The sequence below is a fragment of the Apium graveolens genome, chromosome 10 (genome assembly GCF_009905375.1).
Source record: "Apium graveolens cultivar Ventura chromosome 10, ASM990537v1, whole genome shotgun sequence".
NCBI lineage: Eukaryota > Viridiplantae > Streptophyta > Magnoliopsida > Apiales > Apiaceae > Apium > Apium graveolens.
Window position 1 is genome coordinate 10,771,838 of NC_133656.1, and position 7,286 is coordinate 10,779,123.

Genomic DNA, 7,286 nt, shown 5'->3' on the forward strand with positions numbered 1-7,286 from the left:
TTATAGAAGTCAATTTGTCTACTTCTATATCATGGGTATTAGATACTGGATGTGGTTCTCACATTTGTATAAATGTGCAGGAACTGCAGGGAAGTAGGACATTAGCGAAGGGAGAAGTCGACCTACGAGTTGGCAATGGAGCAAAGGTTGCGGCTTTAGCTGTAGGGACTTATCATTTATCGTTGCCCACCGGGCTTGTTTTAGAACTAGATAATTGTTTTTACGTGCCTGCAATTTACGGAAACATTATTTCGGTTTCTTGTTTGGACAAGAAAGGTTTTTCGTTTTTGATTCAGAACAATAGTTGTTCCTTTTCATTTAATAATGTTACCTACGGGGTTGCACGTTTGTTTAATGGTTTATATGTACTTGATATAGATACTCATGTCTATAACATAAATAATGATAATAAACGTATTAAGATAAAAGACTCAAATCAAACATACCTTTAGCATTGTCGTTTAGGTCACATAATTGAGAAACACATTTCCAAATTACATAAAGATGGTTACTTGGATAAGTTTGATTTTAAATCATACGAAGAATGCAAATCTTGTCTCATTGGCAAAATGGCTAAAGCTCCTTTTACCAGACAAGGTGAAAGGGCTGCCGAACGATTAGGACTTATTCATAGTGATGTATGTGGTCCAATGCGTACGATGGAAAGAGGTGGCTTTTACTACTTCATTACTTTTACTGATGATTTCAGTAGATATGGATATGTGTATCTTTTGAAGAACAAATCCGATTCTTTTGAAAAGTTCAAAGAATACAAGGCTGAAGTGGAAAAGCAAACAGGGGAAAGTATAAAAGTTCTACGATCAGATTGTGGAGGAGAATACTTAAGCCTCAAGTTTAAAGGTTTCTTGAAGGAGTGTGGAATCGTATCACAACTTACTCCTCCTGGAACCCCTCAATGGAATGGAGTTTCTGAGAGGAGAAATCGTACTTTATTGGACATGGTGCGATCGATGATGAGTCTAGAAGATCTTCCAATAAGTTTCTAGGGTTATGCTCTAGAAACGGCTACATATACACTAAACCGAGTTCCAACTAAATCGGTTCAAAAGACTCCATATGAGATGTGGAGTGAGAAACGTTGTCACACCCCCAACTTAACAAACATAATATATAACTATTATAATATTTAAAAGAAAGTTAATATAACTGAATCCAAGATCTTACAATTTAGGGTTTGGAATAGCCCAACACTACCATCTATTACAACTGATTTTAATATCGAGTCCTCACACGAAACTATCTCTTATTATACCTTAGCTCGAACATACGCATCGGCATCACAAGTCTTACATGCTGTCTGCTTGAATCTAACCATAGCTGCTAGCTGTAATATCAGGGTTAAAGCAAGGAGTGAGCCAAATGCTCAACAAGTGCTAAACAATACGGTACAAAGCATAAATCGAGATATTAAAGAATGACAATGCGAAGATATAACTAATAATAACCAGAGATGAAATTTTGGGTGATGGCATCATTTGCTTGAATCAAAACATTTTCAAAGTCATAACTTAATCAAAATCATTTTATGACGCTACGGATTACAGTCGGTGATCAGCCGCGAAGTAATCCCGAACCTTGCTGGGTTCTGAAACATTAATGGGATCCCTAGGCAACTTTTAAGCCTAAAATATAAGTGTGGAGATTTAGCAAGGCTATTGGATAATATGAAAGAGTAATGCCAAACTAGGCTTAAAGCAATGGTTATAGACAAGGTATATATATTATAACATCAAGAAGAAAAGCATCAAGGGTTACAAGTATACTAGAGGTGTTAAGGTATAAAGAAAGTGATCATTAGCTTAAGGTATATCAGGATGTCAAACTTTAGGGTAAGGATAGGGTTATCAAACAATCATGAAGAACTTTAAAGAATATCTGGCTTTTAGGTATCAAGGTAAACTTTCTATTGGGGTTCAAGCATCAGGGTGAGATGTCAATATTTTAGGAATCAATAGCATGTTAATCAAGAGGATCAATCAAGTATTATAACAAATCTTTATTTTATCATGGCATTCCAATTACTTTGATGTACTAGCATGATACGACTTTTGATCTACTTGCAATATGTACTTGAGGGTTCATGGCATTTCTATATAATACGAAGATAGATTTAAGAATAACTTGGTTCAAGTATATCAAGATAACTCATGATACTCACATCATATATATATGAACTAATTATCACACATTTGCAGTGTAAACGAAAAACAGGTTGAATCACTTGCCTTGAGAAAGGCTGGACTGGTCTGGCAGGTAGGAGCCTGGAAGCTTTACTCGACCTTTATGGCAAGTTTACCCTCGTCTCAAGATCCTACATAAATAATAATAACCTCATTATAATATATTATCACCAACTCAACCTATTTACAACCCGAAATTAAACATAAATGGCACTTAGGCCTATATGCACGAAATTTATAATCACCTTATAACTACAATAGTACACATAGCCACATATACTCACATATCATATTTTAATATCAAATAATATCACACACACCATAATGCAACACTAGGCTTGGATGATCTCAATCCCCAACTAAGTTACTTGGTCGCTAAACTAGACAAAGTCTCCAAATTTGGCCTCCTAACTCGATGTGCCTTTACTAAACTATCCAAAACCTATTGACCCTCACTTGGGCCTTTTACTCTACTGGCTTTATACTATCTTGCAACCATAGTGGTCAACCTAGGTCTCACTCATAAGTGCTCTAAAACTATGTGATAAGTGAAAGTGCTCACTAAGGAAAATTTCAAAATGACATTTTTGGTTTCTTGAGTGCATTAGACACTCTTACACTACAAGTTTACCTCCAAAACTTCTAAACTAGACTCTTCTGACCATAAGGCATCTCCCAAACTTGATGTGGCTCAAAGGCCTAGCTTGGGCCTCCTTGGGCCTAAGCTTAAAGTTCATGGTTCCCCTGTTTTTCTGTGCAGAAAATGCCCTGACTTGAACTAACTTGTGACACATGGTTCTAACTAAAATCTTATGAACTATGGCTGGAAAAACTTCTTTGACACTCCCTCTAACTAAGGCCCAACAGGGCCTAATGAGGGCCTACACATGACATGGTCAAAACTTCCTATTTCTAAGTTGCAACAAAACTGTCCCCTGCGGGACAGATTTTGTGATTCCACTCATGCACCCAACCAAACGACTTACAAACCTCCAACAAACACCTAAAACCTTTTATATATTCCTAGGGCTAGCTTCTGGTGGCTTGGGCCTCAAAGTGCACAAAAAATTCAATAGCCCAGATTTTTCAAATCTTGGCCCAACAAACAGTTCACCTGGCACAACAAAAACAAAGACAGACCAACCCTCAGGTAACTTTTAAAAACTTTTCAGGCAGTAAACCCACTAGAATTCAAGGGTTCCTTAGAGCCAATTGAAGCAAATGTTTGTGTAAAGGAAATAGAGAAGGCATTTGCCTTAGTGAAAGTAAAGGAAGAACAGAAGGTTGAGTTTGCAAGTTACTATCTGAAGAATGAGGCTACCTATTGGTGGGAGATGGTGAAGACATTGGAAGGCACATATTTTATTACTTGGGAAAGGTTTAAGGAGTTGTTTTTAGAAAAGTATTTTCCTCAGTTTGTTCAGGATTAAATGGAGCTGAAGTTTTTAGAATTAAAGCAAGGGAACATGTCGGTAACAGATTATGAGGGTAAGTTTGAGGAATTGTCAAGGTGTGTACCGTCGTATGTGGATACTGACAGGAAGAAGGCTAAAAGATTCCAGCAGGGTTTGAAACCATGGATCAGAGGGAAGGTAGCCATTTTTGAATTGGATACCTATGCAGTAGTACTACAGAAGGCTATGATCGCAGAGACAGAGAGTGAGATGTTCCAGAAGGAAAAGGAAAGCAAGAAAAGGAAAGTTGAGGGAAGTGAGGGTCAGTCACAAACAGGGAAGTTTCCAAATTTTAAGAAGGGCAATTTTCAGTCAGGGAGAAATTTTAATTTCAGGAAACAGAATGCAGGAGACGGAGGCCAGAGCAACCGTCCAGTTAATACAAATTAGCCAAATCAGTTGAGACTAACTTTTCCAGATTGTCAAGTATGTGGAAAGAAGCATGGAGGAGTTTGTAACAAGTTGAATGTGGTATGTTTTAAATGCAACCAGAAAGGGTACTATTCGACGGAGTGCCGAAATCAGCCAGCAAGAGAGCCAGCAAGTAAGGATCAGCCTATCCAAAATCCAGCAGTATAGGTTCCAGCTATTAGATTTACGTGCTTTAAATGTGGAAAGCCAGGACATATGGCCAGGGATTGCAAGACACCGGCCCCAGTCAGTAATGCATTGAGGATTATGGGATCTATCCCAACAGTGAATGAGACTCCAAGGGCTAGAGTTTTTGATATGTCTGTGAAGGATGCTATTCAGGATACGGATGTCGTGGCAGGTACGCTTAATGTGAATTCTTTATGTGCCAAAGTGTTAATAGATTCGGGAGCAACCCGATCATTTATTTCACAAGATTTTGTTAGTAAGTTAAATTGTCCAGTTGAGTGTTTAAATGAAATAATGACTGTGGAATTAGCAAATCAAGAACGTGTAACTGTTAACCAAGTCTGTGGGAATTGTGAGATTGAGATCTCTGGTAGTAAATTTTGTGTAGATTTGATACCATTTAAGTTAGGAGAATTTGATTATATATTAGGGATGGATTGGTTATCTAAGCATGATGCTCAGATAGATTGTCGAAATAAGAAAGTAATGGTGAAAATGCCAGATGAAAGAATAGTAACGTTCAAAGGTCAGAAACAAGTAAAGAAGTTCTTAACGATGATTCAAGCCAAGAAGTTACTACGACAAGGATGTGAGCATTTCGTAGCATATGTGATGGACAGAAGTCAGGAGCCAGCAAAACTTGAAGATATTCCAGTTGTGAATGAATTTCCAGACGTGTTTCCTGACGAGTTACCAGGGCTTCCTCCAGATAGAGAAATTGAATTTGCGATCGACTTAGCATCTGGAACAGAACCAGTATCCAAGGCCCCGTACAGAATGGCGCCTGTTGAGATAAAAGAGCTAGCAAAGCAACTGCAGGAATTGTTAGAAAAAGGAGTAATCAGACCCAGCGTATCCCCGTGGGGAGCCCCGGTATTATTTGTTAAGAAGAAAGATGGAAGCATGAGACTGTGTATCGACTATAGGGAGCTCAACATGCTGACAATCAATAACAAGTATCCGTTACCCAGAATCGATGATCTGTTTGACCAGTTGAAGGGAGCCAAGTACTTCTCCAAAATTGATTTAAGATTGGGATATCATCAACTGAAGATCAAGCCAGAAGATATACCAAAGACAGCTTTCAGAACAAGGTATGGACATTCCGAGTTTTTAGTGGTCTTTTGGATTGACCAATGCCCCGGCAGCGTTTATGGACCTGATGAACAGAATTTTTAAGGAGTATTTGGATAAGTTTGTTATTGTGTTTATAGATGATATTTTAATTTATTCAAAAACGGAAGAGGATCATGCGGAACATGTGAGAACGGCTTTGGAGATTTTAAGGAAAAAGAAGTTATATGCTAAATTTTTGAAGTATGAGTTTTGGCTAGAGGAAGTTCAATTCTTAGGACACATAGTCAGTAACGAAGGGATCAAAGTGGACCCGACAAAGATCGAGGCAACTACGAATTGGGAGAGACCGAGAACACCCACTGAGGTAAGAAGTTTCTTGGGATTGGCAGGATATTATCGACGATTCGTTCAGAGTTTCTCAAGGATTGCAACACCATTGACAAAGCTTACAAGAAAGAATGAAAAGTTTCTATGGAACGACAAGTGTGAAGAAAGTTTTCAGGAATTGAAGCGGAGATTAATCACGGCACCTGTTTTATCACTTCCAGATGATCAAGGGAATTTCATAATTTATAGCGATGCTTCTCACAAAGGACTAGCATGTGTTTTAATGCAGCACGAAAAGGTGATTGCGTATGCGTCAAGGCAATTGAAACCACACGAACAAAAGTATCCTACTCATGATTTGGAGCTAGCAGCTATAGTTTTCGCTTTGAAGATTTGGAGACATTATCTGTATGGAGAAAAGTGCGAGATTTTCACGGATCATAAAAGCTTAAAGTACATATTCACATAAAAGGAACTTAATATGAGGCAAAGGAGATGGTTAGAGTTGATCAAAGACTATGATTGCTCGATTAATTATCATCCCGGTAAGGTGAACGTGGTGGCAGACGCGTTAAGTCGGAAGGAAAGGTTAAATGAGTTATCAGTACCTGAAGATATATATAAGGAATTTCAGAAATTGGAATTGGAAATTAGAGTTTGCAAACCTGTGGAAGCAAAAGTGTACAGTATGACTTTTCAGCCGGAGTTGTTGGAGAAAGTAAAGAAATGTCAGGAAGATGTAATTGATCAAGATATAAATCGTTTGGTAGGTGAAGAATTATGCACGCAGAAGGATGATCAAGGTATTCTTAGGTTTTCTTCAAGAATTTGGATTCCACTAGTGACGGAGCTGAAAAATGAAATTTTACAAGTGGCACATAGTTCAAGATATTCTATCCATCCAGGGAGTACCAAAATGTACAGAGATTTAAAGAAGAATTATTGGTGGCCAGATATGAAGATGGAAATTGCGGAATGGGTTAGCAAATGTTATACTTGTCAGAGAGTAAAAGTAGAGCATCAGAGACCAAGCGGATTGCTACAGCCATTGGAGATTCCAGAGTGGAAGTGGGAACATATTACCATGGATTTCATAGTTGGATTACCAAGAACAAGGGCTAATCATGATGCCATTTGGGTTATAGTAGATAGACTTACCAAGTCTGCTCATTTTCTGCCTATAAATGAAAGATTTTGCTCGACAAGTTAGTCCATATGTACCTGAAGGAAATCGTAGTTCGTCATGGAGTTCCAGTGTCTATTGTATCTGATCGAGATCCAAGGTTTAATTCAAGATTTTGGATGAGTTTTCAAGAATGTTTGGGAACGAGATTAAATATGAGTACAACTTATCACCCCCAGACGGATGGCCAAAGTGAAAGAACGATCCAGACAATCGAGGACATGTTACGTGTTTGTGCTATTGATTTCAAAGGAAGTTGGGACGAACATTTACCTCTGGTAGAGTTTGCTTACAACAACAGTTATCATGCCAGCATTGGAATGTCACCCTATGAAGCACTTTATGGACGCAAATGTAGATCTCCAGTATATTGGGACGAAGTAGGAGAACGCAAGATACTTAGACCTGAACTGGTACAGCAAACAAAGGAAATTGTAGGAATTA